Source organism: Ursus arctos, unplaced genomic scaffold (genome assembly GCF_023065955.2).
Source record: "Ursus arctos isolate Adak ecotype North America unplaced genomic scaffold, UrsArc2.0 scaffold_8, whole genome shotgun sequence".
NCBI classification, from domain to species: domain Eukaryota; kingdom Metazoa; phylum Chordata; class Mammalia; order Carnivora; family Ursidae; genus Ursus; species Ursus arctos.
The window spans coordinates 3,633,976-3,661,955 of NW_026623100.1; the positions used below are offsets into that span (position 1 = coordinate 3,633,976).

At 41.4% G+C, this 27,980-nt stretch overlaps 1 long non-coding RNA gene across 1 annotated transcript; it reads left to right on the forward strand.

Moving 5' to 3' along the window:
• The first annotated feature begins 16,925 nt into the window (after positions 1–16,925).
• LOC125283163 (uncharacterized) lies at positions 16,926–27,687 on the forward strand. The gene is made up of 2 exons (XR_007190801.2): positions 16,926–17,083; positions 21,478–27,687. It is a non-coding gene; the product is annotated as an uncharacterized LOC125283163 (long non-coding RNA).
• Positions 27,688–27,980: the final 293 nt, after the last annotated feature.

Consider the following 27,980-nt stretch of genomic DNA (forward strand, 5'->3'; position numbering starts at 1 on the left):
GGGGTCTCTGCAGGCAGATCCCTTCTGCACACTCCGAGGCCGATGTCTGTAAGCAAATGCCCCCAGAAAAATGCTCCAGGAAGCAACAGGAGTCACAACATCTGTGGCTTTCTCCATCTCAAAATGGTTTGTCATCTGAAATTTTCTCCTGTTCCCTCTACTCAATTTCCTATTTCCATTCTTGGATGCTGGGAGTCCTCCTTCCCCCACCTCCAACCCCCCCCCCCCCACAGGTGCTCTTCATTTCTCTCGCTTTCAGATCTCCTGGGTGGCTTTGTAGATTTAAGAAATTAAATCCAAATATTGCATTCACATCATGATTTTGACAATGTCAGAAATTGTATGTTTATGAACACGTGCACACAAAGGTGGAAACAGCTGACGTGTGAGAGTGTGCGGGGTTTTGTTGTTGTTGTTTAATGCTTACATGGTTTGCAATCAGCAGGAGTGTATACTGAACCCTCATTACCAATCGTCAGCTTATCAACATTTTGCCATCATGTTTCTTCTATTCCTCCCACTCATATTTCCAGGAGTACATTAAAGGCAAATTCTATACACATAATTTCATAGTACATGGTTCAGTATATATCCCTCACTGATAAGGATGATTTTTTAACACAAGAACCGTGCTATTATCCACCTAACGCAATTATCAAAATTCCCCTAATTTCATTTGGGAAGTACATATTTAAATGCCCCTTGTCTCCAGGGCATCCTTTTGTGATCTGATTATTTGAAGCAGGACCCAGACAAGGTCCATGTGTTGAATTTTTGTTGTCACATCTCTGTACTCTTTTCATCTGTAACTTACTGCCCATACCCACCTTTGTTTTTTCCAAACCTTCCATTTGTTGGAGAAACCCTGTTTCCAAATATCCTACATCTCGAATTTGGCTAAGGGCTTCTCATGGTCTTGTTAACTTGTTTCTCTAGCCCTTGCATTTCCTGTGACACAAAGATCTTCTGATGCATATTCATAATTACAATATGTGTCTCTTCTACCATTTACCAGTTTCCCCACTGAGTCCCCCAAGTCCTACTAATGATACAGTCCCTGGTGTCAGTGCAAATTTACCATAGAGGGTTTCATTCAAGCCCAGGTTAGGAACAGCTGCCCAGAAAACACACTCCTCACAGGGAAGAAAATATTCCAGAGAATGAACAGTTTTTACAGGGTTATAAACTTTTTTACATCTTATAAAAGCTGAAAAGATTACAGATTAGCATATAGGCAAGAAATATGAGTTTTAACGTCAAGGAAGGCAGGGAGCAGGAGCATTGATCAATATCTCAAGGACGAGATGGTTTTCCTTTAGGCTACTCACTCACAAAGCAGGTGTACGATGTATGCATGGCAGGACATAAATCAGGCTTTGGGTTTGAACAAAGTTTATGTATAGTCATGCTGACTTAGAAAGAAATCTGAAATGGCTTCCCTTGTAGATCAGGCCTTTACGGGGTTTCTCTCTCATCTCTCAACATTCTGAGATTTCTGGAGGAGGGTGCCGGGTGTTACCATTTATTTTATTCTGCCTCAAGCTTCTGTCCAACTTCATGCAGTGAATGTGGGAGAGCTACGAACAGGTCATGCTAGCACCTGGACCGGCCCCCTTGTAAGGTTTTGGGGACATGCATTTCCCTCCTTTTATCTAAAAGGTAATCCCAGTTCCTCATTACCTCTGAGGGTAATGCTGGACCTTGGTTGTCCCCTTGGGTCTATGAGCCCTACAGTGCTGCTCTCACTGCTGGACCAGGAGTGCGGGGAGGATTTGAGACAGGAGGAAAAAGCTGGGGATTCCATGTAATTGGTGCCTTCCCAGCCTGCATGAGGTGGCTTCCTCCAGCTATGACCATTCCCCTGCTTTTTTTTTTAATCTAAGCATAAATATTGTACTCTGCAAAAACCACTACCCGTTAGAGTCAAATAATATAGAGACACTTTGTTTTTAAAGGTATTTTAGAAATGGAGTAAAACCTCTTCAGAGTTTTTCACTGTACTTAATTTTTTTTTAAGATTTTATTTCTTTATTGGACACAGAGAGAGAGAGACAGCCAGCGAGAGAGGGAACACAAGCAGGAGGAATGGGAGAGGAAGAAGCAGGCTCCCAGCGGAGGAGCCCGATTTGGGACTTGAACCCAGGACCCTGGGATCACGCCCTGACCCAAAGGCAAATGTTTAACAACTGAGCCACCCAGGCGCCCCTCGCTGTACTTAATTTTAATTTTTTTTCCTTTTAAAAGACTTTTTTGTTGTCATTAGTATGTTAAATATATATTTTCTAATTGGATCCAGACTACATTTTACTATACAAAAATGGGGAAATAAGAAACGTAACATGATTATATTATGTTATAAAGGGAAGGAAGATAGTTCAATATTTCTATAATATGGATTTTTTTTTCAAATCTAAGAAACAACATAGAGACAGCCTTTCTAAAAGTACCATGCATTTTTCCACCCACCAAACCTCAGCGCATGTCTTTAAGAAGTGCCCAGGTAAGGACACAAGAATCCGGAGTTGCTAAGTCATACAGAACCTGAACCGTCCTGGGTTGTTACCAAAACGCCACCTTGCCTTCACACAATCGTCTCTGTAACTTTTGGAATAGCTGGAAACTTGATAAGCACAACTTTTCTCAGTCATATGTAAAACTCCAGTTGAATTAAATGTCTAACTAAGACTGAAACAATGAAATAAGGATGCAGGGAGGAAATGCCCCCATCTCCCAGAACACTTAGCCCCGAATTACTCTGAAAACAAATGCATATGGTAATGACCTAGATTGAAGGGATGGCCTGTTTTTTTTTTCTTTGAACCTGTAATACAATTCTTTTTGATGCAAAGTCTTGTTTTATAACCTTTCCGTGTGGGTTTTATGGGCCACCCCTAGATTAAAGATTACACAACTAAATATTTCAATTAAATAGCCACATGTTAAGCAGATAACACTAAAATAATATACTATAAATCTGCTACAGTGAATTACCACTTTCTAAGGATATATTTTTTTAAGTGAAATATGGGGGAGGGGGGGCGCCTGGGTGGCTCGGTGGGTTAAGCATCTGCCTTCAGCTCAGGTCATGATCCCAGGACACTGGGATCAGCCCCACATCCGGCTCCCGGCTCAGCATGAAATCGGCCTCTCTCTCTCCATCTGCCCCTCCCCCTGGGCTCATGCTCTCTCTCTCTCTCTCCCACCCAAATAAATAAATCATCTTTTTTAAAGTGAAATATGACCCAATACATGAGAACTAATTAAATTTAAAGTAAATCCTCATTATTTAAGAATTTGCTAACACAAAATTAGTGGTCATTTAGACTCCACATAACAGCTACCTTTACCCTTTTGATATATTGAAAAGAAATCATTTGACCAAAATAATAAAAAATAACAAGAATAATAAAGTGATAGAGTTGATGTGTGAATTTAGTATATTTTCTTTCAAACCCATTTCATGTCTTGGATTCCCTATCTCAGCAGCCATTCGATGTTAGCCATTCAGTCCTTGATGCAACAAATGTTTCCCGAATGCCTGCCTTGTGCTGAGCTCTGGGCTTTGCCACAGGGAATTGAGGATAAACGAGACCCAGAATATTCATCTGACTGAAGAGCCCCTAGTCTACTGCTACCCACTCTTGGACAAATAACCATAAGGCATTGTGGGAAGCATGGTGATCAAAACAAGTATCTGGGGAGCAGAGAGGAAGAGCAAACAAACTCATTTTCAGGAGAGCCAGGAAGGGATTTGTACAAAGGGTGACACAGAGCTCACCCTCAAATAATGAGCTGGACTTCTGCCTGCACATGGGCCCTACCATGTCTCTCCTGCACTGTGGACAGCCCCTGTTTTCCAGTCTTCTCACCGACTACTCCCACTGGAGCCCCCACATCACATACAAAGTTATATAGAAACACACCCTAAATAAGTCTTTCCTCCTCCCCTGCTCATGGCTGCTTCTCCGTATATTATATTAAGAATCCTGAGACTAAAGATGAGGAATCCACACCCCAAGGGTGTTTATGGCTGAGGGCCAATCTGCCAGCTGCCTCTACAATGTGTCTCTGAAGTCCCCTGCTATGTTTTTCCAATATATACACAATTTGAATTCTAGTTTATGTTATACCCATGCTTGTTTTAATATATAAGTAGTTTTTTCCCTCAAAGTATTGAATAAATGCATAGCTCCAAGAATTTGAGTCATGCTGACATGGCTACTTCTCACACCCCTATGAATGAGTACCAACCCCTTCAGAGGGAAAGCCAAGGTGAGAGGATAAAACCCAATGCCTCAGCACAACTTGCAGAGTCTCACAGTTGTACTGTCAGGGTTCTCTAGGGAACGAGATTTATTTAAGGCATTAACTCAAGCAATTATGGAGATAGACAAGTCCAAAATCTGCAGAGTGGGCTGTCAGACTGGAGACAGAGGAAAGGCCAATGCTGCAGTTCAAATCCAAAGGCTGTCTGCCGGCAGAATGCCCCTTTGGGCTAGTCAAGCCTTCAACTGATTAGATAAGGCCCACCCACATAATAAAGGGAATCTGATTTACACAAAGTCTACCAATTTACGTGTTACTCTTGTCCAAAAATACTCTCACAGACACATTCAAAATAGCGATTGACTATCTGGCCATTGAGGTCCAGGTAAGTTGACATAAAATTAACCATCATCAGTCTAGTATCTGTACCTCTCAGACTGGCTCCTCCTCTCACTTGGTTTGCCATGTCTTTGGCCTGCTAAGTGCTCTCATCATCATTAATGTCTTCAACATTTATTGTGTATATGATAGAACAAAAATAAAGTCAATTCCTGACTTTGTGGAAAGTCATATTCTAGTGAGGAAATTGTAATGACTCTGGAGAGACATAACTCAAACAAACACAAAAATGAATGTAAAATTGCAAGTGTGATAGCTGTTATCAACTGGAAGCAAAAAGTAGTAGGAGGCAGTAAATTAGAAATCTGATCAAGTCTGGGAATTGAGAGAAAGGTTCCCTGAGGAAGAGTTGCTTGAATGGAGCTAACACAGAGCATAAGTATGCTAGACTCTGCCTTACATTCCTACTTTCTCAGTGTTACCACCAGAGTCTTTAAAATGCCACAGCAACATATCACATGCTAATGTTTAAAAAAATTACAAGGAGCCCCTTTTCAGAATGTGTTCAAGTTCTCCCTTCCATTCCTGGAATAGCATTGTTTTATTCAATTTGCAGGATGAGAAAGAGGAAGGCATCAAAAATGCCTCCAAGAATAGACAGAGGACTTGAATAGACATTTTTCCAAAGAAGAGATACAGATAGATGCCCAAAAGACACATGAAAAGATGCTCAATATCACTCATCATCAGGGAAATGTAAATCAAAACCACAGTGAGATGTCACCTCACACCTCTCAGAATGGCTAGTATCAAAAACACAAGAAACAACAAGTGTTGTTCGTGAGGATGTGGAGCAAAAGGAACCCTCGTGCACTGTTGGTAAGAATGCAAAATGGTGCAACCACTGTGGAAAAGAGTATGAAAGTTCCTCAAAAAGTTAAAATAGAACTACCCTACAATCCAGCAATTGCACTTCTTGGTATTTACCTGAAGAAAACACGGACCCTAATTTGAAAAGATATATATACCCCTATGTTTATTACAGCATCATTTACAGTAGCCAAGATATAAAGACAACCCAAGTGTCCATCATAGCCAAGATAGAGAAGCAACCCAAGTGCCCATCAATAGATGAATGGATAAAGAAGATGTGGTACAGGGACAACTGGGTGGCTCAGTGGGTTAAGAGTCTGCCTTAGGCTCAGGTCATGATCCCAGGGTGCTGGGATGGAGTACCGCTTCAGCCTCCTTGCTCAGCGGTGAGCCTGCCTCTCCCTCTGCCTACCACTCCCCCTGCTTGTGTGTTCTCTCTCTGACAAATAAATAAAATCTTAAAAAAAAAAAAGATGTGGTATGTGTGTGTGTGTGTGTATGTATATATATATGTGTGTACACATTTATATATATATGTGTGTATATATTTTATACATATATATACATATATACATATATACACATATATACATATACATATATGTACATATATACACATATACATATATACACATATACATATACATATATATGTGTATATATATACATATATACATACATATATATGTATAATGCAATATCACCAAACCTTAATATATATATATAATATCTATTATATATATTATACACATATACATACATATATATACATATATATGCATATATATACATATATATACACACATATGTATGTATATATATGTATAATGCAATATCACCAAACCTTAAACAAAGGATAAGATCTTGTCATTTGTGACAAACTGGATGAACGTAGGGGGTATTATACTAAATGAAATAAGTCAGACAGAGAAAGACAAACACCATATGATTTCACTTATATGTGGAATCTAAAAACCAAAACATGTGAATAAACAAACAAGCACATAAAAAGCAGAAACAGACCCATAAATAAAGAGAACAAATTGACGGTTTCTAGAGGGCAGGGGTGGGGGAATGGGTAAAATGGGTGAAGGGGAATAGGAGGGACAGACTTCCAGTTAGGGAATGAGTAAGTCACAGGAATAAAAGGCATAGCATTGGGAATATAGTCAATGTTATTGCAGTAATATTGTATGGTGACAGATGGTGGTTACACTTGTGGAGAACACAGATAATGTACAGACTTGTCAAATCCCTATATTGTACACCTAAAACTGACATATGTTACATTGTGTGTCAATTATACTTCAATTTTTAAAACAGAGAAAAAATGTCTTCTAGAGTTTTTAAGGCCATAGCTGATTATTTCAGTTAACACAAGTGCATTGAGCTTATTCTGTGTCAGGGTTACACTGTCACCACACATAAAGATACTCTCCTGGTGTTCAAGGAGCCAACAGTCAAGGAGGAGACCCCACAGGTGAACAGTTCATGATTTAGTTCTTTGAATTCTGCACCAACCCCAGCTGGAATGTTGGGGTAACCCTGGGGAAGGCTATGGTAAGGAGTAGTAGGTGGAGAGACAGAGAAACTTCCCAGAAGGCAATCTGAGATGAATCTTCAATAATGAGTTCTAATCATCTGAGTAAAGGTTAGAAAAGCAAGGTCACTGTAGAAGCAGAAAGCATGAGCAGAGACCCAACAGGAAGGAAAACATCTTAAAACTTCCAGAGGGCTGTGAGTAATTGGACCTGTCTGGGGAGTCAGTTGGTCTGGGCAAAAGCTGTCCGGACAACAGAGAAGTAGACAGAGGGCTATTAAGAAAGTGTTCTCCAAACTTACTTGACCTGGACTCACAGTAAGAAATACATTTTGCACTGAGAACTAGTCCACGTACATAGGTACACACCTACGTATAGCACAACTTGCAAGAGACAATGTGTATGATTAGTCCTTCCTGCAATGTGTTCTAATATTTCCTGTTCTAGTTTATTATGGTTTCTATAAGATGTTGGTGGTGACCAACTAAATTGATTCTGTGACCCACATAACCGGTATTCATAGCATATTCCAACACTATGCTAAGATGAGCTAGAAAGTTTCAAATTCATCTTCAGAATGCCTTCAGGCATTAGAGAATTACTCAAGGATTATAAACTGGGTGGCTGACATACTAAAGTTTACCTTTTATAAAGACCCCAGGGGTAGCAGTGAAAGAGTGGACTAGCGGGAGACACACCTAGAGGCTCAAATGTAAAGTGTGAAGTCTGGTGAGTAATTCAGGGGACACAGTCTGAGGGCCTGAACTAATGGATAGAGGTGGAGATGGTGCAATGTTAAGTTAATAGGGCTCGGGACCCGGAAAATGATGATGACAAAGAAGGGGGGAGAGGACAAGCCAAACTGAGTCTTTTTCTGGGTTAAGCAAGGCATGGGATATAGGAAAAGGAGAAGTGTATGGAGGAGGCCAGCTTTAGGCATGTTGAGGCACCCATGGGATATCCCAGTGGAAGTGACCACAGGCAGTGAACCACATAGGTGGGGGCTCAGGGGGGAGGTCTGTGCCATATGCACATTTGCCAATCCAAAGACCGATCGAGAACATGGGTGCATGCTGGCTCACCCAGGAGATTTAGAGAGGGAACTTGGGAAAGAACCTGAGGAAATGCATTTTCAGAGAAGGATCTGGTATTCTGTTCATACTACCCCTTCCACCTAAAACAACAGTTTTCAAAGTGTGGTCTGGGGATCCCTGGGTGTCCTTTGAGGATCTCTGAGAACCTCTCACATGGTTTAAAATATGAAAGCTATTTGTTCATAATGTTAGCATAACATTTGCCTCGGAATTCTCACATTCTTTCATAAATACACAATGGAGTTTTCCAAAGGCTTTGTAATAAATGATATCACAATAGATCGAACGCAAGAAGCAGATGTGAAAATCCAGCTGTCTTCTTTTAAGCTAGACAGTAAAGAGATTTACCACAAAGTAAAACAGTACAACTCTCCTCACTAATTTTTTGTTGTTGTTTTGGAAAACACATCAAATGTTATTTATGACATGGAATGAATTTCTTAAGGTTTTTTAAATGAATTAATAAGGAAGTATTTTAAATTTAAAATTCCCAATATTAATTTCTAGAACTTTAACTATCTGTAGTTAAAACACACCTAAATAAAAGCTCCTTGGGATCCTCAGTTGTTTTTAAGATTGTAAAGGAAGATTGGAACCCAAAAATTTGACAATCACAGGACTGGAAGACCACCTCTCAGCCACAACTACCATGGGCCTAAATCCTAGTTTTCCTTCAATTGTCACATGGCATCCGCGTTTGGTGGTTCTCCTATGTTGCCCGTTCTTTGTTAAAATTTAATGTCTAATACAATTCAATGTTTCAGTTCATGACGGGCTTCCAAACAGAGCTTCCTTTGGATAGATACATCTTTATATAAATAATTTCTTCAACTTTTGCACTTGGAAGTATTACGTGATAATCAAATATTTGACCTTCTATCCATAAGATGATGATCTACCCCATAACTGAAAGATTATTCATTCCATCCCAAATCCTGCATCCCTAAAGTCTATATGGATTTTATCTAATGTAAGGTTATTGTTCTGAGACTATTAATTGTCAGAAAATTTCCTACTGCAATTCAATTTATTTTCAAAGACCTCTCTAGGAACTCACTATTCAGCCTCCACATTTTCAAAACTAGGATGCAGTATCAGCTGACTCCACTCAGGCAAAGTCGATTACTTTTCCAAGAACAAAGTGGCTTTACAGTTTGCTCTGAACTGCAAATTAAGAGATTAAATGATACAAGCTTATTTAAAGCATGTCATGTACCATTATTCTGTCATATTGTAAAGCCATAAAAGGCTCTCAGTAAATCATCAGTGAACTAGGCAGGAAATAATACACAAAACTGCCAATGAGATTTCCAGTTCCTTGTTCACAAAAGAAATGTGCAAAGTTCAGCTCACCTGCTCACTCAGACCAGTGCGGCCAGGTTCTGGGCAGTAGTACGTGGTGGGTCCTGGCTCACACGTACTCAGGGAAAGCTCCCTTATTAAGTTATACTGTAATGAAGCTCTGGGTAAATATCCTAAGTCCTAAAGCTTTCAGAGTGTTTCCCACTCTTTTCACTAATGTAATCAATTATGTAATGAATGTAATTCGCTCTTTATAATTTTATGATATTTTATGTAAATAAATGTACAAACTGATATATACAATTTTATCCAAGTATGAATCTTAATTGCGGAGCCTCGAAGTATAGTCAACACTCATATAAAATGGACCTTGGACCTCACTGGATGGGATCCCTGACCAGGCAGAGATCACTGGCTAGGTCCCACCTAGCCTGGGCCTATTAAAATCTATTTTAGGGTCCCCACACAGTTTTCTGCTCAATGTAAAGAATGGGAACTTGTCATTCCTGTTTTAAAATGTTGTTATAGTAAAAAATTTGAAATGGTACAGATTATCTCTCTGATTACCTCATCCTTCCTTTACCGTAGGCTAAGGGGAAAAGGATGCCAGATTAGGGATCGGCAAACCACAACCCGCAAGCCAAATCCAAGCCTCCCACCTGTTTCGTATGGCCTGTGGGATAAGAATAGTTTTTACATTTTTTAACAGTTAAAAAAAAAACAAAAACAAAACCCTAAAGAATTCCATGACACATGAAACATAAACTTCAGGTTTCAGTGACCTTAAAGATGGTTTAATCGGAGCAGCCCAGCCCGTGCATTTCCATATTGCCCAAGGCGACTTCAGGCTACAACAGCAGAGGTGAGTAGCTGCAACATGGACCATAGAGCCCACAAAGCCTAAACACAGTAGTTCCTCCCCGCTCCCACCTGCAGTTTCACTTTGCAAGGTTTCAGTTCCCCTGAGAAGAGTCGAGGTCTGGAAGCAGGTGATTCCCCTTCTGACTTATCAACAGAAGGTCCCTAGTAGCCTAACGCTCCATCACAGTGCCCACACCATTCCCCTCCCTTCATCTCATCCCATAGGCATTTTATCATCTCACATCATCACAAGAAGACCCGAGCACCGTACAATCGGATGTTTCAAGAGAGACCACATTCCCTTAACTTTCATTACGATATATTGTGATAATTGTTCAATTTTATTATTAGTTATTGTTAATCTCTAACTGTGTCTAATTCATAAATTAAACTTGATCATAGGAGTGTATGTGTAGGAGAAAATGTATAGATCCAGGTTGGTACTGTCCATGGTTTCAGGCATCCACGGGGGTCGTGGCACACACTCCCCATGGATGAGGGGAGACAACTGTATCTGCCACCTGCTCCTTGATGGGTCAGAAGAAGGTGTGCCAGTCCCAGTGCTAGATGATTCTAAGACCTAATGCAGGCGCTAGTGATAGAGCAGCTCCTGTCATCTGTCTCTTCTTGCCACTAAATATTTAGAACTCGTGAAGCTGCTACCAGACTTATTTTTTAAATGCTCCCCAAGGAAGCTGAGATAAGCACTCTACACCCCAACAGATACCACCTTCTTCCTCTATTCCACAACATTTACATTGCCCAGTTTTTATTTTTTTTATTTTATTTTTTTTTTAATGGGAGAGTCTGTATTTTATTAACGTTTTTGTACATACACAAGGAAAGGGTCAGATTTGGCCTAATAGGTTGTGGTTTGTTGACCCATGTCCTAGAATTCTGACCATTTACACAACAACAGCAATTTACAAATAATTACTATAGTTTTTTTTTTAAATGATTTTTTATTATATTATGTTAGTCACCATACAGTACATCCCCGGTTTCCGATGTAAGGCTCCATGATTCATTAGTTGTGTATGACACCCAGTGCACCATGCAATACGTGCCCTCCTTACTACCCATCACTGGTCTATCCCATTCCCCCACCCCCCTCCCCTCTGAAGCCCTCAGTTTGTTTCTCATAGTCCATAGTCTCTCATGCTTCATTCCCCCTTCTGATTACCCCCCTTTTCTTTATCCCTTTCTTCCCCTATCGATCATCCTAGTTCTTATGTTCCATAGATGAGAGAAATCATATGATAGTTGTCTTTCTCTGCTTGACTTATTTCACTTAGCATTATCTCTTCCAGTGCCGTCCATGTTGTAGCAAATGTTGAGAACTCGTTCTTTCTGATAGCTGAGTAATATTCCATTGTATATATGGACCACAACTTCTTAATCCAGTCATCTGTTGAAGGGCATCTCGGCTCCTTCCACGATTTAGCTATTGTGGATATTGCTTCTATGAACATTGGGGTGCATATGGCCCTTCTCTTCACTACGTCTGTATCTTTGGGGTAAACACCCAGTAGTATTGCCCAGTTTTTAAAACACAGGCAGATCTCTATCGATGGTGATAACCCACATGAGTCTTAAATAAAAGAACATAAGCTTTTTATTCTGTTTCCCTTTCTCAGTTCCTTCTGGAGCATCTTTCTCAGTTTAGGGCTTGACGCCTTAAAAGGGATGTGGAAGTTTGAAAAAGATTCAAAGAGATTTAAAGAAGAGCCGGAGAGTTGATTTTCAAAACCAACAATCTCTAAATAAGGATTAGGAAAGATATTGGAAAAGCCTAGGCGGGATTGGTATGAAAGGTTCTACTACAAGCAAAGTATATGGCTTTACTCTACAAACCTAAGGACCAGATAAAGAGAAAACTGATGAACTAGAGTAAGGAAACTTGGCTCTAAGGGACAGAACTTCCTGGGAGTGGCTGCATGTTTCACCATGTCCTGAAATTTCCCTACTGGATTCTTCCAAAGTGATGGGGGGGGGGGGTTCTTAACTTGAGGGCTTGCCCAATAGCAGAGAGATGACTCTAATGCCCTGTGACCGTGACAAAGACTGAGATTGTTTTTTTTTTTTCCTTTCATACACTCCTAGACAAGATTTTGACACCCTCCCCAGGAAGACTGAAGAGAAGAAGCAGAAAGGAGTGCTTTACAAAGCTGCTTGTAGAAAAAAAAAAAAACAACCAAAAAAACCAAAAAACTTTCTTCTGTTTCCCTTATGTATCTCTGTTGGGTGTATTTATTCTAGCTGGGAACATTATTCTCTTCTAGAACTTCCTCTTCTAGAACTGGTGTCTATGATGACTCAGAAAACATGAAGAAACTGGAACAGGGGAAGTAAATTTTCTGAAATCCAGTGCAATTCCCCTTCTCAGGTCTGTGCGTGAACCCACTGGCTAGCCCACCTGGCTGGTCTGGGAGCCATGTGCAAATGTGGGTATCTTGAGGTCTTATTAAGGCAGGCAGAATGGATCAAAAAACTGGATGTTTTCTCTTTGTTATCTTTTTTTTGCTGTCAAACTAGATTCTTTCATTCAGGATAGGGTAGGAAAATGGAAGGCAGATAGATAAAGCCAGACTGACCATGAGTTGATGATTCTCGAAGATGGAAGATGGGTTCATCGAGCTTATTATATTATTCTCTCTACTTTGTTATATTACATATTTGAATATATGTTTCATGATAAAGACTTAAAGTATTGCAGTCCTAGTGCTTGGTAAAGTTTGTGGATTTCCTGCTTCCAAAAATGCATTTTTATAAGATCATTCACCCCAGTGCTTATACCTTTACATATCGTGAGCAAAATTTGATACATATACTTTAGTTTCACTTGCTCTTAAAAATAGAAAAATGTAGGATCTCTCCTTAAAAGTGATAAGATGTCCCAGATGGTTTGGCTCAGACTTACTAAATCCTTCTTAGAAGCAGGAAATCACATCTGCCAACCCAATGTTAATCTGAATTCCCAGATCCTAGGGAAATTTTGAGGAGCCCCTGATAATTGCAAGATCACACAATACCCATTTCTTCTTTGCTCAGGTAAAGTATAGGGAAGACAGAATTCAGGATTCAGGACACCTTCAACTCTATCCTGTACAAAAAGAAAAAGATGAACATTGCTCAACATTTTCACAGGGGAAGCATTGGTCCACATAGACGGTTCAATGATTTCTGTCTGTTTGTGTGTCTGGTCCCCTCTCCTCCAGGTCCCAATGAATAAAAAGGCCCCTCTATGACAGATCCCAGTTTGGCAATATACATTCTTTATGTCCACCATTTTCTGGAAAAATTGTAATTTTGGATTTCTGTGTGCCATGTAGACCTTATGTTGATTTTTTATTACAAAGACCTGCCTGTCGTGCAGGTGTCATTTCTCAGTGACCCAGTGCCAGCTGGTGCTGACTCCCTGATGCTTTCTGAGTTGCCACCAGGTCTAACCACACCACAATGAGAGTGGTCGACTCCTAAGCACCCTCTCACAGGTCGTGGGAAGCTGTTCTTGGCTTCACTGTAGGGCTAGATTAGTCTTCTATACTATCTAACAAATTGCCACAAATTCACTGACATAAAATAATGCCCATTTATTACCTCACGGTTCCCATGCAGTGGCCTAGCTGAAGCTTAGCTGATCTCTCTGCTCAGGGTCTAATAAGGCTGTGATTGAGGCATCAGTTAGTCTGCATAAGGCCTCACATGATGTTCAGGATTTTCATTCAAGCGCATGTGGTTGTTAATTGTTTGCTTCCTTGCTGCTACAGAACTCAGTGTCTTGCTTCTTCAAGGCCAGCCGGAGAGAGAGTCTCGACTGCTTCAAGTCTCTCCACCTCTTTTCAAGGGCCTGATTAGGTCAGATCTTATCCAGCATCGTCTCCCTTTTCATGAGCTCAAAATCAGTTGATTTCAGGACCCTAATTACATCTGCAAAATCCCATAACTTCTGTTATATAAGTAACCTAATCAAGGGACTGGCTTCCATGATACTCACAAGGTTCCCTCATTCAGTCCTAATAAAAGAGAACACTCCAGCAAGCTGAGCCCTAAACACTACCACAGTCATAGGGACGAGCCTTTACAACGTGGAGATGTTTATCAGGGTAGATTTCAGCAAACTGCATCTCAGATGAAGTCAATTCATCCCAGTGATGTAAAAATCACTGACAAAGGGAGTCTGTTGGGACAGGCAATCTTTCTCACCATTTATTTATTTATTTTTTAAGATAAAGAATATGTGAATCTGAAATTCTTGCTCAAGGTCACATAGTTGCTAAGTAAGTGAACAAGACTGAAATCCATTTCCCTACACTTATTGGCTATGTGACTTTGGGCAAATTGCTGACTCTCTCTGCTCCTCTGTTTCCTCACTTGTCAAATGGGATAATTTTAATGCCTCCCTAGCCCATAGCATGGTTGGGAAGATTAAAATGAATTGCTTTGTGGAAAGATATGGTCTGAGTGGAGGGGTGCATGAGCAATCCTAGAGAACCAGTTAGAGGAGGAGATTTCTTTTAATAAAATAAGACTCCTCGTGCACTATAGAACTACTGGGCCATCTTCATAGTTTGAATTTATTATATATGTAATTGGGCTAGATTTATTTTGGGAATAGATTGAAAGTTCAGAGGGTCCACTGGCTATTTGATATTCTTTATCGGGATTGGGGAGGCAAAGATAGAGGTGGACTTTCTCTTGGCCCTCAGCCTGCCCTGTATGTGCCCTTTTATCACCTCTGAGCTGCCTTTTTGTCAACACCCCCTCCAGTGCTTTTCTAACTAACGCCCAGCACCTACTGAGACCTCTCCTGCCCTTCGTTCTCAAGAACTCACTGTCCCCATCATCCCACCCTTTGCCTTTGCCCTTGTTCCCTCTGCATTCTCTCTGTGGTCCAGCACTGGATTTAAATATTATTTATCAATATCATTTATCAATGTCATTTGTGTAAGTGATATCCCCCATGTTACAGGGTCAAGATCCTCCCCATCTTTAAATACTAGCTCTGCATTTTCAACCACTTACAGAATGTTGTCCCACAGTCCACGAGCACCACAAACTCCAAGGCTAAACCATGCACGTGCCCCCTTCTCAGTTAAAGGGCCATCGCTCTCCTCCAGGACAAATCAGTCACCTGGAGGCAAACCGGAATCCTCCCTTTCCTCACCCTGAATACCAACTAGTGGCCAAACTCCATGGATTTCTTCTTCTAAGTACGTGCCCAGCTCCTCCCACCCCATGGCTGAGGCTTCGGGTGTTCAACAATCTGCAATCGGCTCTGTCTCTGGTCATGCGATCCTCTGACCGCTTGCCCCCCACACAGTGGCCACTCACCCTTCTAAAATATAGATATGGTTATGTTACTTCCCTCTTTGAATGATCTCACTGGCTCTCTAAAGAGTTAAGCCAAAATGCCCCTCCCTCCTGAAGCCTTCCATGGCCCAGTGCCTGTCGTGGAGTTGGCCAGCCCTCCCTGTGTCCCCGTCCCACCCGGACCCAGCGTTATTACAACCCTGACCTCTACTGCGGGATTGAATCCTGTGCCTTCCACTAGACTGTGAGCTCCTGGAGGACACAAACTGTACCAACTATCGTGCCTGCATATAATATAGCTAGAGAAGTATTTGCCGACTTTATTGGTGCTGCAAAACCAAACTTCTTCTCAGGGTATCTGTGGTTTAAGCCTTAAGCTCTTGAGATAATGAAATATGGACTATTCAGTTTCCAGCTGGATTAATTTCCTCCTCTGTTCTTCAATAAAATATCTATCATCTATCATCTATCTATCTATCATCTATCTATCTACCTGTTGCAGGCCACTTTTGTAACTCTGTGTCAGTCATTCATAAAATTCTTCCAAGTCAGTATTGCTGTGGCTATTTAACATATGGTGAAATTATGGACATTCAGAGACTTAGTGGAAATTCTCTATCTCTTCCTCCTGGAGCAAAGGTAGAATCCCAACTGAAAATGTGGTATAGACTATGGCCGTCAGAGCAGGGTGGGGGACTCTTATCTATAGATAACCCGAGAAGAGAAAACAAAGACCAGGAGGCAGTCTCACTCAGTTTTCACAAAGGGAGGACCTTCTGGGGTGAAGGCAGGTCTGAGCAGCTCTTGGTGGGGAGAGGGGCTGTCGGCACCATGTTCCCCTTCTGAGGGCCGCATGCCATGAATAAAGCTGCTTCATCTTGGCTGTGCTTTCTTTCCATTAAAATGAGTGAAAATTTTGTTTTAAGCATTAAAAAAAAATTCCTTGAGCCAAATCTACCTTCATTTTAGAGGGCAGGAGGGGTGAGGGACGGGGGCAGCCAGGCTGCTAGGGAAGCAGGGAAAATGCAAAGCCCGGGTTTGTAGTAACTGCTCCCGCACAGACTGCTGGGGCCGCTCTGCTCTGCCGCGGCTGGGTACAGTGAGATTTCGCAGGGGCGGGTGGCTGAGTTCCTGCCATCTGGCTGAATCTCTTCATCGTGAGTGCTTTCAGATATAGAGCATGTTTCCAAAAATAAGTGTCCTATATATCTCAGGGCTGTAGCGCATTCGGGCGGGCACTGAAGAGGTTAACCCAGTCAGCAGCACCTGGTGGCCAGAGCAGCTTCCTGCCCCACTGGGTGTTCCTCCACCTTCTCACCTCCTTCCTGAGCTCTTCGTGAGGGGGGAGAGCCACATGCGGCCTCACTCGGCAACGTAAGTCTCGCTTCCACGTATTCGCCTTTTGCGCTCCGGTTTACAAGTGGAAAAGCGCGCAAGGGGCTTGAGCATCTGCAGCACCTGCGAGAGGTTTCGGGCAGCCAGGCCTTCAGGAAGGTAGGATGGGGGTTGGCTTGTTCCTCCGTTTGTGTGTTCGTTTTGTGCAACCCCCTCTCTCCTGCTAGTCTCCATCTGGCTAACAGTATCAAAAAATCACTTGGGGTAGAAAGAAAGAAAAAAGGCATGAAAAATAGCAAGAGGAGAAAAATCATGCAAGACGGACGGAGGCATCTAGCCACGGGTGTGGGGGCCACAAATGGGCTCTGGACAGGGAGAACTGCTTCAGGAGGGAATCGGAATGCAAAAACCTGACGTCACTTGTCACTCCCCCACCCTTTGTCTCCGTCAGAATCTGCTCTGCTGGAAAGCCCAATGAAGAGTGATTTGTCTTTGTCCCGACTTCTATTGTTTTCCATTTGAAGGCACCCACCCCAGGAGACTCAAATTTCCTGTAGATGTTGATGTGCCCATATCTTCAGTGACAAATAAGCCAGTAACTTATTTTTAGAGATCTGGTGTTCACACTGCAAGAAGTAATTCCTTTTTTTTAAAGGGGAAAATAAATTACAAACATGCTTTAGTCATCTCTCTGAATTGTACAGTGTCAAAAATTTGTGATTTATTACCCTGCTTTTTCCTGGCCTATTATATTTCTCTGAGCCTTCTCCCAAGGGCTGCTTGGGACTAGATTAGCACACATGATAATTTCAAAACACATCCCGCTAAAAACAGTTCCCAGGAAACCCCGTGTTTCTCAGAAGGGAGCTGAAGGTCGCAGGGAGCTGGGAGGAGGTCAGAGCAAGTGAAGCTGGTGCGTTTGGCTGGTTTCAACAGTGACGTTCGGGTCTCCATACATGGCCCTCCTACCTTCTGGATCTATTTAGGGCATTGCCTTTCTCCTTCTGCCCAGTTACAAGCCCTTCATTGTCTTGATAGTAAAGAGAGCTCAAGGTTTGGGGGGAGCCAGGGCGGAGGGGTTTATGGTAGAGAAGGTAACTTGAGACATGGCTGGTTCTAGAAATCTTTGGCAGAAATCCTTAATTTAATAAAAATAAATTTGTGTGAGCTCTTTCAGGTTCTATGGTATTTTTAGAGCCCAGACTGGTGTCCGCCTCATAGTAACACGGCAAATAAGTGCCTTTATTAGCCTCGCTGCCGTGGAGGTTCAGCCATTGCCTGCTATGCGCCATGCATTCTAATCGCTGTGGATGTTGCAAGGGCACGTGGTGCTCCGTTCTTCCATTTTTCTCCTTCTTTCAATAAATATTTATTGAGCATCTTTTTTAGTTCCAGCCACTGTTAGTCTCAGGGACCTCAATGATGGATAAGACCTGGTCGCCAAGTTACTCACAGTTTTATAGGAGAGACAGATGTAAATAAATAAGTATGAATCATGTGTTGAGTGCTACACAGTGTTACACAGAAAATGTTACAGAAGTGGTAGAGCGGAGAGTGACTAATGTGGAGCCGGAGAGATTTTACAAATAGGGTAATGTTTGAATTGGGCCCTAGAACCAATAAGATGTGGGTATGTATAAAGAGAGAGATTTATTTTAAGGAATTTGGCAAATCCAGTATCTGTAGGGTAGGCTGCCAGGTTGCAGACTCAAGGAAGAATTTAAATTCCAGTCCTGACTCTGTTTGCTGGCAGAATTCTTGCTTGCTCATGGAGGTCACTTTGGGGTTTTTTTAGTTGTTGTTGTTGTTGTTGTTGTTGTTGTTGTTTTAAAGGCCTTCAACTGATTGGATGAGGCCCACCCACATGATTGATGGTAATCTGCTTTACTCAAAGTCTACTGATTTAAATGTTAATCCCAACCAAAACACACCTTCACAGAAACATCCAGAGGAGTATTTGACCAACGACCTGAGAGCCATAGCTCAGCCAAGCCAATACATACAATTAACCACCCCAGGTAGAGATAAGAGTTTGAAGGTCAGAAGGGCGACAGCCAGACTGAAAATTCTTTCACACCTCCTCCTGGCTTTCACAATAACCTCCAAGTTCCTTAGCAAGGAGTAAGGCCAATCACAGAAGCTCTTTGGCAATCTCTCCTGGTCACATGTTTTCCCCTCCTTATGAGGGATTCATGCCCCAGCCAGAGCCACAGACTTGCAACTCCCCAAAGGGGCTCTATGGCCCTCCTAGCCTGGAGTATTCCCACTAATCCTGACTCCAGAACCCTCTCTTGTGGGGATCCTGCTCTGTTCCCTGGCGGAGTCGAGAGCAAATCCATACATGTGAACCTCGGTGCATATGTGGCACGGACAGCCTGGGTATGGCCACTTCTCTCCCACAAGCTTCCAGAAAATGGTATTTCTCCTGGTATGATGTGCATTTGCAATCTTGTCTAAGAGTATTTGATAGTTAAAACAAGAAAAACAGGACAGGTAGAACACATAAGGATAGATAGTGTGCTGATAGCTCACATGGTGGAACTTACATGTTAAGTAAAGATAATAAGTAAGCAAGTAGTTATAGGATGGGGGTGTGGGCAAAAGTCATAACATATGTTAAATAAGTCCTTAATCTCTAAGACATGCCAAAGACACATGGAATTAATAGAAAATAAGATGGAACACACAGGAATGTTACTTATAGACCAAAAGAATTGCAAAAGCCAGATTATGGTCATGCCACTGTGGCTGGACACCTCTGTCTCCCCTAAACCAGCCGCATATAGATGGCTCCAGATGGTCCCATCCTGGCTCCACACATGCTCTATCCATGAACCACAAATGCAGCTCACGGCTGAAGTTCAGCACAGCAATGCGTGCGCTACATCTGGGACCAGCAAATGTGAGTGGGTCTCTGCAATACAGTGAGAGTGTGTTCTAGTTCCTGGCATATCTTGTCTGGGGTCCCCCTTACTGCAACCTCAACTCTGGGCCTTACAACCACATCACCAGTGAGGAAGGCTAACGTGATAGAGAGAGAAAGGACCCGGGAGCACCACACAACCCTGGAGGCATGGCCCTCCCACCTTCCACCATCACACTCATCTTCCTTGCATTGACCCACCTCCTGTGTCTCCTTCCATCTCGCTGGGGTTTAGTAAACCCTGCAGTGAGGACTTTAACTTAGTCTGTGAGATGTTTTGTTCCCTGACCTCTAGGCAAGTTGCCTGGTAGGGTGTTTGAGGGTGACACTGCATCAAGCTAATTTCCCACACAACATGTGTTCATGTACTTATATTTGGTATGTGTTTTGCATAAATTAAACACTGAATCAACAAATAGTCTTGTAATAAGTGCGTGAATGAATGAATGAATTACAGGCAGGAAGAGGACATCCTTGCCTGAATCAGAAAAAACAGGAAGCATGCAAGCACCTTTTACTCTTACCCGGCAGACTGGAGTATAGAGTTTGAGGGAGGTACGACTTAGGTCTAGAAAAGTAGGCAGGAGTTGCTTTATGGACCCTAAATTCTATATGGAGGCATTTCAACTTTTTCTTTTGGTCAAAGGGAGCCATTAAAGGTTTTTAAGCAGGTCAGATTTTTAAGTCAGATCAGATCTGACTTTCTGAAAAAAATCACTGTAGCAGCAGAAAAAAAATGGGTTCGAGAATAAACCAGAGGCAGAGACTAGGTGGGAGTGCAATGAACTCCAAACTTACTTGGGGAAATGGAAAGATAATTAACCAGGTAGAAAAGATATAAAGGTCAAAGGTAAGATAGCAAATTTAAACCATCAGAATTCAGGTGAGAGAAAAGAAAATGAGCATTTATTGAAACCCTACTATGTGCCAAAAACTCACTCGCAATGCCTCGTGTAACCTGCATAATGACCCTATCAGGTGGTACAATTACCCACTATTAAGCCAAAGAAACTCTAGCCTGAGAAAAGCTACCCTAATTCTCACACTAGAGTAGGTCCAGGTTTCATGGGGTCTGAAGCTTTTAAAAATTTTTAAGCACTGTATAATACAAAATCCCAAATACAGAAGTAGGTATTAAAGTGAATATTTATTCAAAATGAAAAAAGAAAGTACCATTTTGAAGGTGAATATCACAAAGACCATAAAATCCAGCAAAGTAACTCATTCTCATGAATTAACTGCCTAGCAACTTTGGCAATACTTCCTCCCTATGTTTTTTATCCATATGTTCCTTGACTTTCCCTTTGTATGACCACGACTTTGTGTTTTCTATTGAGAGAATAGAAATATAATTTCATCTATTTTTCTTAGCATAGTTGAGGAAATTTGTTTTTACCATTGATAGTTTAAAAAAGTTTCTTTCATCTTCCTGCCTCAATGTCGGTAATGCCATGTAGAGTTTTAGGATTGTTGTCAAATTCAGGAAAACTGTTATTAAGTTTCTTTTTAACATGGGCTGTAAACTTTCAGGGCTTTTCAGATTTTCTTATTCAATGGCTAATCTTAGATTCTTTTTCAATTGAAAATGGCTGGCCCTTCTGGCTCTGCTCTTATGTCCTTCCCATTCTAGGTACCAAGGATGTCATCTTTTTGCCATGTGATCTCTAGCGCCCACTGCCCTGTGACTAACCTGGTGAGGTAAGTTGGCCCAGGCAACGTGCCTCGAAGCCAGTCCTGTGCTGGGACACCTGGAAATAATGGAACAGTGCACAGAACTGAGTGCAAGAGCAGATAAACGTGTCCGTCTAAAACTCGATCAAATATGCCCTCCCGCAGCGTCTGCTTGTATCACAACATTGCCTGCTCCCCCGCCAATGGCATTTGACATGAAAGTATGACAGCAGAAGAAAATGAAGTGGAAAGAGAAAATGGCCTTGCCCAACTGAGAGGAAAAGTTTACTTTTGCAAATTTTAGAAAACACACGACTTGATGAACACATCACTAGGGCCCCTCAGATACCTTGGAAGTGGCCTGTGCAAGAAAGCGGGCCCCCGGGGCACCTGGATGGCTCAGTTAAGCATCTGCCTTCGGCTCAGGGCGTGATTCCAGAGTCCTGGGATGGAGCCCCACATCAGGCTCCTCTGCTGGGAGCCTGCTTCTTCCTCTCCCACTCCCCCTGCTTGTGTTCCCTCTCTCGCTGGCTGTCTCTCTGACAAATAAATAAATAAAATCTTTAAAAAAAAAAAGAAAAAAGAAAGTGGGCCCCCATCAAAGTCAGAGTCAACCAGAAAATCAAAGTCAAACTTTCGATGTCCTGACTTAAAAGCCCATTCTCTTCCTAAGATTCTGAATGAGCCTCAGAGCTACTTTTTAAAAAACTACCATTTAAGCCATTTTTAAGTATACAATTCAGTGGCATTTCGTACATTCACACGGTTGTACAACCATCACTACCATGCATCTCCAGAATTTTTTGTCTTCCCTAACTGACACCCTGTACCCAATAAATGACTCCACATTCCTGCCTCCCCCCAATGCCTGGTAACCTCTACTCTCCTGTCTGCCTCTAGGTACCTTACGTAAGCGGAATCATGCAATATTTGACCTTACGTGCTTGGCTTATTTCACTTAGGATAAAGTTTTTGAGGTTCAACCATGTGGTAGCATGTATTAACATTTCATTCTGAATAATATTTCATTGTATGGATATATCACATTTTATTTATCCATCCATCCATTGATAGACCTTCTAGTTGCTTCCATTTTTTGACTGTCCTCAATAACACTGCTATGAGCATTGGTGTACAAATATCTGTTTGAGTCCCTGCTTTCAGTTCTTTGGGGTATACACTCAGGCCTGAAATTGTTAGTTCATATGGTAATTCCAAGTTGAATTTTTTGAGAAACCACAGTATTATTTTCCACAGCGGTGGCACCATTTTACATTTCCACCAGCTGTGCACAAGGGCTCTGATTTCTCTGCATCCTCACAAACACTTGTTTTCAAGGGTTTTTAAAATAGCATCCAAAGGGGTGTGAGGTGATACCTCATTATGGCCTAGATTTTCATTTCCCTAATGATTAGTGATATTGAGCATCTTTTCATGAGCTTATTGACCTCAAAGCCACTTTCATCAAAATTATCCAATTAATATATTGAAGCTCTCATGAAAACTTTGATTTTTTTTTCATTCATTAGTTAGTACACTCAATAAAATAAGATTAAATAACTTTCAATGGGTCAGAGGGATAGAGGATTTTCCTGGGAGTTGAGGAATAGATTGCAATCAGCTGATACTTTAGAATTTGCAGAGACTTTCAAGGATATCTGAGCTGCAGGCAGCATATTTCAGAGATAGAGAGAGTTACTGCTCTCATGGGTTTGCTGTGACTAGCGGGTGTTTAAACGGGGGAGGGGTGAAATACTTACCATCTCTAAGCTTTGACAATCATGGCTGAAATGATGTTGTAGACTGAATGTGTCTACCCCCAAATTTCTGTATGTGGAAACCTAATCCCACATATGAAGGAATTTGAAGTGGAGACTTTAAGAAGTGATTGTCACAAGGGTGGAACCCTCATGGATGGGATTAGTGCCCTTGTAAGAAGAGGCCAGAGTTCACCAACTCTTCCACCATGCAAAGACACAGTGAGAAGAGGACTGCCTATAAATGAGGAAGTGGGCTGTCACCAGACATCAAATTGGCCAGAGCCTTGGTCTTGGACTTCCCAGCCTCCAGAACTGTGAACAATAAATTTCTGCTGCTTATAAGCCATCTAGCCCATGGCATTTTTGTTATAGCAGCCCGAATGGACAATGGATCCTCAGGATGTCTCAGGATCCTTCCAATTTAGTCTAGAATCTCTATGTCCAATCATGACAGTTTCTGAACCTTGCCATGAATATGTGTATCTAGTCTTAGAGCATGCTACCATCTCCCTTACTAATGTGTGCCGATGTTTGACAATGTTTGCTGTCAGGAAACATTAGGCGACAGGCATTCATATTAGGCCTCTTCACAAACATGGATTGCAGCCATGGGCAACGTCACTGTTCACACGGACATCCTTCAGCAGAAAACTCATACTTATGGTCATGTTTTAGCAACAGTCATCTGTAGACCTTCTTTGTTTCCAGCAGCTTCACAGAGCGAATCCGACACCAGATGGGAGACTGAGAATTGATTCCGTCTGACCTCCTGTCTAACCATCCATTTGGCAGGTGCAATCAGTATAATACTGTCACAAAGGAAGAGCGTAATAGGCAACTGTGCGTGGTATGACAGTGAGTACAACCTCCTAGGGTATTAATTGACCTATAAATCACACTATAGGTCCCAAAGCTGGAAACTATTTCCCAATCGATAACTTCAAATGGCATAATGGAAATGGTGCAATTCAGCCTTGATAATGTCTAGAACAAGTGAACTAACAGCTATGGAATAAGGAACCAAGTACATCAGCCTACAACATGGCCACCAACACAAATTTCAGAGAACATTGCTGCAATTAGGAGAAGGGGAATGGTTAACTTCTTCAAGGGCAGGGGCCCATGTTTAACACAATAGTTGTAAATCGAATGCTGAAGTTGGGTGTAGGACTACGATGCTTACCAGAATGTTTGAAAGCCTCCATCAAGATTTACTAATGCAGTTGTGAAACACTAGTGCCCATTATGTATTGCGGGATCTTGCTTATGACTAGGCTGTTAAAGTTGAGTTATTACAGTGCTTATTCCAAATACTACTTTGTGACGATTTATACCTCAGTTAGTTTATGACACTCAGAACCAATTCTGTTCATGGCCTCAGCTGAAAAAGAATATTATTTATAATATTTAAAAGTGCTTTAGTCAAGCGTTAAAAACAAGGTGCCTATAAAAAGTTAATTTTTAAATAATTTCAGACGAACCTTCAAAAAGTTTTGCTTAATATAACTTTTAATGCCTTAATTCTACTGGTGGTTTTAAATGCCTATTTTTAATGTTGGATATAGTTACTAATTTGCTAAAACCAGCAGTTGCACAAGTGTCAAATCATGTCAGTTCCAAAGAAAATGAACATCGTTATAATTTGAGATTATTATAAACTCAAAACGTGCTGCTGGTGTTTATGACAGTTTCTGAGATTTATATATGGATTTATAGCAAGAAAGGAATCATTTTTAGCTGAATGCTTCATTTTAAGTGATTTTTCCCCATCTTTTAAAATACTCATAATGAATTTCCACCCTCTTTGAGAAATAGCAAATCACTTTGTCATCCTGGTCTTCCATTTTTGAGCACTACAGTATGAGTTAACCACCCCCTAGCACTTTACAGTAAATGAAAAAAAAAAATTAACGGTGCTCATATTTCCTGCAGCAGTGTTTTGTTCAGGGCAAATTATGCCCAGAGACAGAGATTTGTCTTCACCAATAACTTATTTAATGCACATTCACTGTGGGAATTATAATTTATAATAGTAATATTTCACAAGCCAATAGCATACAGGATAATGTCTCTTAATAAGCCAATAAAAAAATAACGTACTCCAAACCAGTGATAGATTAATTACACTACTGTTCTAGGAGAAGGGAAAATGAGAGGAATAAAGTCCACATTTAGTTGGGGTGTACCTTTCTGCAAGTTTGGTCTTCAGTAGACTCAGTTCTTCGCACGAGAAGCTGTGTAGCAGCAGCCAACCAGGTCCCTCCCTGCTGGGGCATGTGGCTAGTGGGTAACATCAGGGTTGGCAGACTAGGTGGCTGCTCTGAAGGTTATTATCAAGGGACCCTACCGTGGCTTGTACCACTGCCCACAAGGAGTAGCCTCCCCAAGGCAGGAACAGATGTTCCTGCTCTTCCTTAGACTACTGCTCAGTTTAACACCAATGCCAGCCAGGAGTACTCTGACCACAACAGGAACAAGTGTCTCAAGATCTTCAGAGAGCTGTTTAGATCTGGAAAGAGTAACCTCCCCCAGACTGAACACTCTAGGGAATCCCTCAATTCCAGGCTTAAAGTCCATTGTGTCATAGCTGGCTCCTCCATGTGCTCATACTGGTTAAGCACTCAGTAGCGTACTTCTGCTGATATTGCTCTGACTCAGCCTCCCAAATTCACCCTTGATCAAAACATCTTCACTTAAGTCATGAACAAGGAGATTCAAAATCACAGCAAACCAATACATCACAAGTACAAATCCACTGAATTCTCTAAACACAAAACATAAAACCAGCCCAAAAAGATCACATGTGTTCTCTGATTTTTCTCAAATGTGTACGTAAGAGTTCAAGTATTTTGGAGGATGATATCATCATCCTGCAAAACAGTGGGCAAAATCTGAATCCAAGTAGGAAATAGATGCCATAAGTCAAAAGTCTTTATCTCCCTAACAGTAAATCAAAAACTACCACTTTAATATACTTCAGCTGAAGATGAACACTGCAATTCTCCTGCTCTTGATTACTATAAAGATAGTTCAGATCTCAGAGGTTAACATGAAAAAAACATAGAGGAAAATGGAAATTAGAGAAGGAAGATGGGTTCATATCAGGCATAGAGAGAGCAAGGCTTTGAGCTTATAGTTCAATCACCTTCTTATCTCAGCAATCTAGTCTGAATTAATATTCTGTTTACTGGAAGACAGAGTGGAAACACTCCCTTATGCAGAATTCCCTCAGCAAGATTCCTGCAGTTAAAATGGGAGTGGGGAAAAATACTTGAATGATGGGAGAGCAAGATGAAAGCATAAGACAAGGGGCGCCTGGGTGGCTCAGTTGGTTAAGCATCTGCCTTCAGCTCAGGTCATGATCTCAGGGTCCTGGGATGGAGCCCCACATCAGGCTCCCAGCTCAGCGGGGAGTCTGCTTCCCCCTCTGCCTCTCTCCATCCCCCTACCCCACTCATGCTTGAGGTCTCCCTCTCAAATAAATAAATAAAATCTTAAAAAAAAATGCATAAGACAAATACATATGATTTCACTCATATGTGGAATTTAAGAAACAAAACAGATGAACATAGGGGAAGGGAAGGAAAAATAAGAAAAGAAAAACAGAAAGGGAGGGAGGAAACCCTAAGAGACTCTTAACTATAGGAAACAACTTGAAGGTTGCTGGAGGGGAGGTGGGGGATAGGGATGGGGTAATTGGGTGATGGGCATTAAGGAGGGCACTTGATGTAATGAGTATTGGGTGCTGTATGCAACTGATGAATCACTAAATTCTACCCCTTAAACTAACAATAATAATAATAATAATAATAATAATAATAAAGCATCAGACTGTTGTTGCAATCCTTTAGAAATGCAGGTAAAATGTTTCTTTTTAATTAGCCGACACCATGGAGTCCCAGCAAGGAGAATGGCCAAGGCTTCGTCTCTCTGGTACTTCTGAATATGCATGGGATGTCGTGGACAGCATCACTACCAGCTGAATCCCTTTAGATAGAACTACTTGCTCCCAGTGGTCTGAGATAGGGTAAACAATAGATATGTAGATCGATTTACTTCCTTTTCTGGTTCCTTCTAGTGGGAATAAATGATTACCTTTAATCTTTTACCTCTTCTTGGAGGAAGATTTAAAGTTAAGAGGATAGGGGCGCCTGGGTGGCACAGTCGTTAAGCGTCTGCCTTCGGTTCAGGGCGTGATCCTGGCGTTCTGGCATCAAGCCCCAGGCTATCTCTCTCTCTGTCGAATGAATAAATAAAATCTTTAAAAAAAAAATAAAGTTAAGAGGATGGATGTTAACTAGCCTTATTGTGGTAAATATTTTGCAATATGAATGGTTGTGTTGTACACCTGAAACTAATGTAATGTTCTATGGCAATTTATCTTAATAAAATTAAATAAATAAGCGAAATTAAGAGAGGGGCCCATCTCTGTTGTCAGAGCTCCAGAATGTTTTCCATTCAGAACCCTGGAGTCTGCATTGTTCCAGATTGTTCCTTTATCCCCACTTCCCCCGGTCTATTTCTGTTATGTATGTGATTACTCTACCCAATTGAACACATGTATGAAAAAGGTTTCTTTCCTGGAGGTTCAATATTCTATGTAAAGAAATGTCCATAATTTATAATTCCATGTTAGAGACTTTTCAGAAGAGTCATTCCTTGTGTCCTTGTAAGATGCCCCAGGTAGCCGGGCATGTGTCTC